We start from the raw sequence: 10056 nt of genomic DNA on the forward strand, positions 1-10056 counted from the left end.
CTGTGCAGGCAATATGATCACTTTAGAGGAACCTTGCATAATTTAAATCACTTTCCAGGTGTTTTATTTTGAAAAATGTATGTCCTGTTTTTTTCACGGAGCTCTTCCTCTGACAATAAAATAAGCTTTTGGCTGCAAAATCATCTCAAAGGGGTTATTTCTTTTATCTGTCTGCTTCTTTATCCATACTTGTCATCATTTGGGTTTCTCATCTCTTTGTGTCCTGCTGATTTTAAGGAAGAAGGTTTAAATTTTTAACTTTTCTATTTTTTCCATTACTCTATGACTGAATGGCTACATGACATGCTGTTTATGTTCTGCAAACAAACTAATGAGATCCGCATTTCTCAGAGATTTTGGTCCATATTGACACGATAGCGTCATGCAGTTCTTGCAGATTTGTCAGCTGCACACTCATGAGCATGTCAGTTTTGACCAATCTGGTTAAAGCGAGACCACTGCACAGCTCAATAGCTGAGCTTGATGCACAAAATGACAATGAGTAACCCACCAAATGTCATTATGAAGACGATGTTGTGTCCCTTTTCTGACAGCAAAAAACATTTCACGATTAAGAGGTGGATGACTTTTTCCACCTCAACAGCAGTCCAGGGAAACCTTTTCTTTCAAGCTGGATGTTATTGGACGAGAGAGGCATACAACATCTATAGAATTACCGGATACGTGTTTTTTGTGGTGGTGGTGGTGGCGATGATTTTTTTTTAGATATAAAAATCAAGGTTATCTGTTAGATTCATAGGATAAGACGTAGGGTTAAAAAGAATACGGTGAGTTTTCGTGAAGGACATTCATCAGATGGCAGATTATCTTTAACAGCCGTACCACATCAAACTGCAGAGATTGCTGGAAAGTATGTGGTATTCCGTAAAGTCTTGTGTATATTTTATGTAGTGAGTAAACAAGGGGGGATTTGGGGCACAGCCAAAGCCAGTTAAACAGCAAACTGCGCCAGCAGTGGTTGCTACTAGCAACAAATCATTGAACTGAAACTAACTGCTGGTGGTAAAACAGTGGCTGAAAACTAGCCACGCCTACCACCTGAACAAAAAAAACCAGCAGCATCTCCTGGACAGTTTGCTGCTGCCGCGACATGTTCAGGTATGGGAAACTTATGTGATTAACACAGTTTGAGCATGCTGTGTTTTCCACATCAGCTCATTCCCATTCTTTATTAAAGCTGAATGTGGTTCACACTGAGAAAAATATTTATATATCACTGCAGACGTGGTTTTATGTTTGCACAGGTGAGCAAATGTATTCATTCTTGAAGCCTTATGCACCACAAATGTATTTAACCATGAATTCATACCAAAATTAATGTTTAGTTTCCCGACTGGAAAAAGTTCAGTGGGTTGTGACAAGTTTTGGCTGCACAGTATGCATTTATGAAACGCTGACCCACCATCAGAGCCAATGCATTTGTGAGGTACGGATCGCCTTCGTTACCTGTGTCAAAGCAGAATGAGATGTGCAGTTCTTATAAAAATGTGCAAATTGACAAAAGTGAAAATGCAGTATTGAAGAAGCTGTGGATCCAGCTGAGAGGCAGAGGGAGAGCCCACAGCAGTCCAGAAGTTCTACAGTCCTACTGCAGTGGAGTGACAATGAGAAAAGTGAGAGTATGAGTCATACACAAACCCCTCCCTCTCTCCTTCACCCCCCCTCCCGGCCCATCCTACCCCCACCCCTGCCCATGTAGCCGGGTTACGTCGATCCTGACTCATTCATTCACAGCCGAGTCTCAAGCCTGCCTTTGTTATACAGATGAAATTGTGCTACTTAAGAGACCATCCCAGCTCTCATTATAGTGCTGTGACATACTTTATCGCACTGGCTGCTGGAGCCCCATTCATAAAAATGCTCCAGTCTCTGAGTATGTGCCGAGGAAGGCTCATGCACACACACACGCGCGCGCCCATGCACACATCTTCAATCCCACATTTGGATGCCTTGTACATCTGAATGAGTTGAGAATGATTGTTAGGGTTTGGCGTTTAATCCCTGCTGGGGGCCACCCACACTCAGAGTGTGCAGCCATAGTTCTGTAACAGATTTGGGATGATGTCCTTTGAGGGTGCTCCATCTATCTGCTATCATAGGTGGCTCTCAATTTATGAAGTTTCACCTCTAACTGGTTACATTCCCTTTATTTTTTATTTTTTGTCTCTCCTCCTCTTCCTCCTCACTCAGTGAAACAGCATCTACCTACATGTGGTTAGCTCATCTCCTTTTCTTCCTCTCCTTCTCTCTCTGGTTAGCTCATCTCATCTCTAGGCAGTCAGCGTTGCAGGCAGCTAATTATAGGCCACACTGTGGAGCGCAGGGCCGGATGTGACAGCATGCTGTGTATGTGTCTATACGTGTGCGCACTGTATGTCTCCTTATCTGTGTTAAATGCAGACATATATGTCGCTGCTGCTCTCTGTATGTCTTTCTGCATACGTGTGGAAGTTTTTCATGTGTTGTGTTGTTCTTGAACGTTTCACTTTATGAGGAACTGCTGGCGTTTTTGACACTCAAAGTGGATATTTTGCTGGTCCTCACTTCTGAAGGTTTGGGAATGTATTGTTGGCGGTACTCACATGAATAATAATACAAAAGTGTGTGTCTGTGTGTGTGCAAGTGTGTGGACGAGCCACCAGCAGGATATCCAATCCCCGCCTCTCCCACACTGTACTGCAGCTCTGACTCATACAAGGTGGAGGCTGAGACAGCCAGGGTCTGATGGCTGGCAATGAGCATGTGCACACACACAGGCACACATACATGCGTACAAACTCCTACATATGTAGCCTATATGGCAAAGTAAGCAGGTATGGATTTATAATCCCTTCTTTTGGGGGAAGGCTTTAGTCATGTGCAAGGGAACAGACTGTATTTTACTGAAATGTAGTCTCAAAATTTTTAGCATTTGTGTGTAGCTGATTTAGCTTCTTATAAGATTTTTCTGTTTGTCTGCATTTGTAGGAAATTACAGAAGACAAAGACCTGCTGTTTACAATGTTGCCCCCAGAGGCTACAGCTGGTTTTACACTTTACACGTACGCGTCCACGACAAACATCCATGGACCCAGGCAGTCGGGTCTCCAGCAGTTTGAGCTTCAAGTCCATTAAAAGTAAGTATTTTATTAGATAAACTGTTTCATCTGGGAAAATTTGGTGCAGCTACTTTTATCCAACATTAAACTGATTTTTTGGGATCTGTTTATGGTAGCAGTGGATTTACTATTAAAGTAATCTGATTCTGGTGATTTAGCTCACTGTGTTCCTCACATCTGAACTGTCAGCAGATTACCATGTGGTAAGTTATCACTTTTTTTTTTTAAACTTTTTCCTCTTGATAGGGCTAGGTGACATGTGGAAGTTGTCACAGTGTAAAGTTCGATAACAAATACAGGTTTTTAGCCTTCAGCTGTGAAAGGGCGATGGGGTACTGTGGACACCCAAGTTTGTGAATATGATAACTCGAGAATGAGGCATTGTAGGATTTTCAAAATAATACCATAGGTGCATGTACAAAAAACCTTGGACGACGATCTCAGTGGCCTCGGCCTCGAGGTCAGAGGTCAAGTTTTCAATAATCTTGTGAATGCATAACTCAAGAATGAGGTGACGTAGGATTTTGAAACTGATACCATAGGTGCATCTACTTAAAATCTTGGACAAGCTCTAATCCCAGCGACCTCAAAGGTCAAGAAGTCACCTAAGAGTTTCACATTTATAGAGGTAGCATTGTTTCTAATCTTTATCTAGAACTGCTACATACACTTTAAATTGTGTGATGCATTGCTGTGTGTACAAATTCTGATTCACTGGTGCACTTTAGAAAAGCCGGCAGATATAAGAAGTTTCCAAGTCAGACAGAGTTCTCAGAAAACATACATGTATTTCTCAGTGAATTGAGCTGCATCCATTTGTGTCTTACGCACATAGGGTACGGCTAGACAGACAATAGTGACGGCTTCGCACGTAAAGGATGAGATCAGCAGTCGATATGTATCAGACGCCATGGGAACTCTCTCTCCTCCCTCTCTTCCTTATCACTCTTTCTTTCCTCTTCTCCTGCTCTGGTCTGCCTCACAGCTTCCTGTGTCACCCCTCCCCCCACCTCGTTAAAAGGAGAGCGAGAGAGAGACCTGTTCATTCATGCATTCAGTCAGTCAGCTGAGCAAGGAGTGAGGGAGGAGAGAAAGAGAGAGAGAGAAAATGAGAGCGGGGATAGAGGAGGAGAGGCGAGGAAGGCTTCCTCCCAGCGATGAATAGGTCACCTGTATTACATCACTGATGGGGGATGGAGCAGTGGAAAAGAAAAAAACTAAAGGTAGGACAAAAAAAGACCAGACCCCTCCTTTCCTGCTCTCTTTTCCTCATCCTCTTCATCTCTGTCTCCTCCTCCCTCTGCCCTTCTCTCTCTCGCTCTCTCGCTCTCTCTCTCCCTCGCCATCCCCAACCCCCTTCCCCCCCATCCTGACAGTATGAGTCACAGACAGACTAGTTCCCTTGATGCACTGCGGAAACGTAATATGACGTAGCCTCCACCTCTCCCTATCTCGCCACACACATCCCTCCATCGCTCTCATTCATTCGTCCGCCGCTCCCTCCCATTCATCCATCCTACCGTCAGAGCACAGCAAGCCTCCATTCACAAAAAGCCCTGCAAGCCGAGGAAGAGACGGCAGGTGGACTTACGACGCCAGGACACACAAACTGTCATGCAGTACGATGACATACATTTCATTAAAACACTGTAACAGTAGCAGATTTTTTTTTTTTAATTGAATAGTATAGATTCATATCACGTGATTCAGGGCATCTATTTGAAATTCATCGCCACAGAGAGCAGGCAAGAAAAAAAAAAGTCTTGCCAGATGTAATGACTGTTTTTAGCTCAGATGTGAGCTCGTTTCACAATTACTTTTTAGAGCATGTTGTGGAAGATTTACTGTTGCCATGGTTACAGCATGTGCTGTCAAATATGAGTGAGACTGCCAAGAGCAGTGATTTGTTACAGTAATTAGGCTGTTGTCAGAAAGTGTGTTTGAGGTGTCCCATTGTGAAGGAAAAAAATTGACTTGCAGCGTAAAACTGTGGCTGAGGAGAGAAATTAGATGCTGTGTTAAGCACATTCTCCAGTTCAGCAACTACAATTTAAAAAATGGGAATAAAATATAACAGAAACTATATGGCACCTCACATCTTAAGGATAGATGTAGCAATCTACCGCCTTGTCGAGCATCCATATGTAGTTTGAGACGACAGGCGGAGCAGATACATACAGTAGTTTGAAGACAAAGAAGTCAGGTGACTTCACGCTCTCGTCTCTGACGTCACTGAATCGCTTCGTCTCTGCGGGTCTGATTTGGCCGCGTGTTATTAACCCACGGCATTCACAGGCACGACACAACGCAGACAACACAGCGAGTTCGCCCTTTGTGACGGAAAATTTAGAAACATCTGGAGAACGTAAGCTGTCAGCAGTCTGTGGAAGAAACCAGGGTCGGTTATTCCACCAGAGGAGGAGATGTGATGACAATACATTATTGTTAACAACTGAAAGAAATCTGAATATGATACTTTTATGGACAAATGGCTGAGATTGGGTGGGTTAGACACATAGACAGCACTTTTTTAGTGTACTGGCCTTTTTTATATACAGGCACATTGTATTCATTACTGATTGAGTGACAGGAGAACAATGGTGCATTTCCTGTAAAACGTATAACCAATCAATATATAAGAGTCACAGTCACAGCAGCCATGAAAAATGCCTAGGTAGTGTTGAAACATGAGCTTCATTTTACCACTGTACTCATATCAATGTGGAAAAGAGGCAACATATTCTGGCTCCCACCTAAGATAACTTAAATGATAAAGAATTCTCAGTTAAGAGACTACTCTTAATCTTAATGTGTACTTTTAACCCAGAGAGACATTTCTCCAAAACTGAACAAGCTTTCAAACAAGCTGATGATTACTTGAGGGGGGCGAGTGGCATTTCAAGCGCGTTCGCATGGGCGTCCGAAGCAGAGCATATTTCCCCGAACATAATCAGAGGGTCATTTTATTCCATTACAGTATAAATGTTAAAATGGATGACGTCACTCAAGCAACAAACATGAGGAGTCAGCCGTCAAGAGACGAACGCTTCAGCGACTTTAGGAGGATTTTATGAATGAACGGGTAACATTTGGGTCTATCCTGCTGGCTGGCTGAGGAGCCGAGCGGAGAAAATCTCGACGTACAGTATGATTCACCACAACAAAGTGTTTGGGAGGGGGTGATGATGTCATCGGTGGCGGTGGTGGGGAGTCATCTGTGAGTCAGAGAGGAAAAAGAAGAGGAGGAGATGGAGGAGGAAGAGGATAAGGAAGAGAGGTGAGTAAAAAAAAAAAACACATGGAGAGGTGGGGTACCTGCTGTGCGTGACCCATGGTAACAAGCGATGCTGGCCTGTGGATGACTCACCTCAGCTTTATCAACCTTGCACGCTCACATCACGCAGGGATGCTCACGCCATCCGCCATGATACACATGGACGGAATAATAAATCATACACACTATCATAGCCTCCTTTGATGCATTCAAAGCATCCCCGTTTAACATAAATGCACCTCCCTCACACACACACACGCCACATAAAGTGCAGGGAGAGGAGGGGAGGGTCAGGATGACTCACACTTCAATGATAACACTCCTCCCCCCATGGCCCAGTCGCTCTCTCTCTCTCACACACACACACAGACATGAGGAAGACGAAGAAGAGGAAGAAGAAGGACATATCATTTGGATGCAACCCACATCCTCCCCACATCCTGGGAACCTCCCATCTGAAACTCAGACTGACAGCAGGAGGCTCCGGCTGAGTGCAGTTTGTCTAAGGTGATGGGGAATCTCTGGCAGAATATTGTGGCTTTAAATAAATGAGGATGTTAAAAGTTTGTAGCAGCGTGTCAGTTTGTTGTGATCAAATCAATGCAGGAGCCATCAACTTATCTTAATCGTGTTTTCTCCTGGTGTCTCGTCTGCTAAAGATAATATATCAAATTTACCCATTCCAGTTAACAGAAGAGAGCATATTTGTCCAGGTAGTGTAAAGCTGTTGGGCCTATCAGTGAGCTTTTCGTTGGCCTTCCAACCTCTAAGTGCACATCAGCGTTTGTATTTTTGTCTGCACTAAGTTAAATCTGCCTACTGTTTACCACTGCATTGTGTCATGCTGTTTTGCTGTGGACTGTGTGTGATTTATCGGTTTAGGTTTTATTTGTTTGCTATTTTGTTTTGTTTTTTTCATTCTGTGCCCACACTGCAAATGAATTTGCATTTGCGGCAATGTAATGAATCAGTCGGTTAATTAATTTATCCAATTTGTGTGGAAAAGCAATTCCATATGACCCAGGGGTACAATTTCCTCCCATGTTTTTGACAGTAACACAAATGTTCTCATTATTCATTGATTGTATCATTTAAACTGGTGTTTCCGATTTTAGTGGGGGAATTTATTATTTTACCTTTATGTGGTAGTAATAGATTTGCACTTTGGCAACAGCTGTTGCAGTTTTAGTAGAGTGGTTGAAAGTGCCCTGCTCTAGGGCCCAAAGGTAGGATGAGAGTAAAAAAAAACCTAAAACTTTAATGTCTTCAACTTTATTTTGGTATAATAAAGGAAAACTGTAGGAAGCATTGGGCTGGCTTTGTCCAAGGTGTTATACACTCACCAGCCACTTTTTTAAGTACGCCTGTTCAACTGCTTTTTAATGCAAACGCCTAATCGGCCAATCACATGACTGGAGCTCAGTGCACTTGTAGATCATGTAGACCTGGTCAAGACAACTGAAGGATTCACAGAGTCCAAAAAAGAGAAAGTATCCTATAAGCACCAGGTCCCAAAACAAAAATGGTTTGTTGATGCCACAGGTGAGGGTAGAACGACCAATCTTTGCAACCAGTGTTGACCAAAATCTCTGAGGAATGCTTCCGGCACCTTGTTGAATCTATAGGATGAAGAATTAAGGCCATTTAGAAAGAAAAACACGGTTCTACCTACTACTAGTAAAGTGTCCAGTTAGTGTAAATTGATTTGTTCAAGCTCCTCATCATGTAAATGAAAACTTTTTTTTTAAAAAAGAAGAAAAAAATCAACCTTACAGAAACCAGATAAGTAAAGCATGTCCTTTTGGAAAGATGGCTCACTCCCACACACTCTCTGTAAATCATAAAGACTCCTCTTATCTTTTGATAGCTAAAACATGCAAGCAGCACAGCCACTTGGCTAGCACACATAATTCCCATCCATTACTCCAAGAAATACTTCCGTCTCTGTAAATCGACGGCAGCTGACAAGACACAGACAGGTTTTGGCACAATAGAGTTATTTTATGAATGACATCTGGATAACAAGAACACCTGCACTGGGTGACCCTGCTGGAGCAGAGGAGGAATGACATTACAGAGTGTTTTGAGTAGACTGAGTCACAATGTGGACGATAGGGAAGTCTTGCTGTTTGTGTGCTTTTGGGGATTTGCAGCTAAAACACTGTCAACAGTTAAACTATCTGCACCTGGCAAAGGGAAGTTTGTTTATCCAAGGTCATTTGGTGACGTGGGGATTCAGCGGACCAGTGCTGAAGGTCTGGTTTATGACCTTTGCCCTTTTGTCCACCCCTCCCCCCTTCCTTTTTTCCTCCTTAGAAAGAAACACAATATCTTGAATTACTTAAGTACTATGTTTTGTAAAGCTGATACAGTTTAAAGTTCTCATTTTCAGCACAGAGCCACAGAACGTCTGTATTTTCAGAGCGCCAGCTGTTTCTATTTAACAATGTGTACACTGCAAAAGAAAAAAAATGACTTCAGGAAATAAGATTTCCAAAAAGAACCAGTGGTGCGTCAAGACAGAGGTAAACAGCAGGGTAAATCAGTTTTCAGAGGGAAGATAAACTTTTGCTGAAAAATGTCGACACCATTTAGCAGTAGGTGGTACACTTGTGTCAAATTCAAAACTTGGTGTCATTAAATCTGAAATTGTTTAACAATTACTCCTCAAAAATGGCATGAGGCAAAGCGCCCCCCGAAGGCCGTTAACTAAACTTCCATGTTCTACTCCTGGTGGCATATATTATTTGCATGCTGTAAAATAAAAAATAAAAGAAGATAAAGTGATATTTTCCTTTTGAGAGCTGTGAAAAGGATCTGAATGGAGCCAGTGTTGAGTCAGCTGAGACCCACTGGAGGCCAGTCAATATCCAGCCGTTGGGTGGGGTCGGGTTGGGGGGCGGCCTGAGAGATAATGTGACACTGTGCGACATTTACGGTTTCCAGTAAAAGCCAACGTCTGTTTCAGTTGATGTGACAAGTCTTCCAGGTGGGGTGACCTTCACTTCCTGTTCAGTTGCAAGGGAAAACACTGCTGACATGTATAATTAGCCACCGCCAGTAAATCATCTTGTTTCTTGTGCACACATGTCTCGTATGCTAAATTTAGCACAGCTAAAAGTACACCTCGTGTCAGTAACTAAACTTTGTGGCAAGCACGGTTTTCCTCTCTATGTGGCTGGATAAAAAGGTGTGAACTCCACAATAATGACTGGATTAAAAAAAAGTATCCAATGTAATTTAGTTTCAATATTTGTATCCAATAACAGCACAGACTCGTGTAAAAAAAGACACTGTACAGTTCTGTGAAAACTAATTCCACCCATGACTCAGCAGCTTGTAGAACCACTTTTAGCAGCAACAACTTGAAATAACTGTTTTCTGTCTGACTTTATCAGTTTCTCACATTGTCTGTCAGTGTTATTTGCGGCGTTGGTTCAGTTCATTGAGGTTCTCTCTTAAGGTTAAGGTCTTGACTTTGACTGGGCTATTGCAACGCCTTGATTTTTTCTTTTTCAGTCCTTCTGTTGTAGATTTGTTACTGTGCTTTGGACATTTGTCCTGTTGCATGATTTAGCTGACAGACGGATGGCCTTACATTTGACTAGAAAACTTTGGTATACAAAGGAGTTCATGGTGGACTCAGTGACTGCAAGATGACCA

This window comes from Diplotaxodon limnothrissa, linkage group LG10 (assembly GCF_057381915.1).
Source record: "Diplotaxodon limnothrissa isolate DT_005_m linkage group LG10, D_limnothrissa_male_GT1.1, whole genome shotgun sequence".
Taxonomy (NCBI): domain Eukaryota; kingdom Metazoa; phylum Chordata; class Actinopteri; order Cichliformes; family Cichlidae; genus Diplotaxodon; species Diplotaxodon limnothrissa.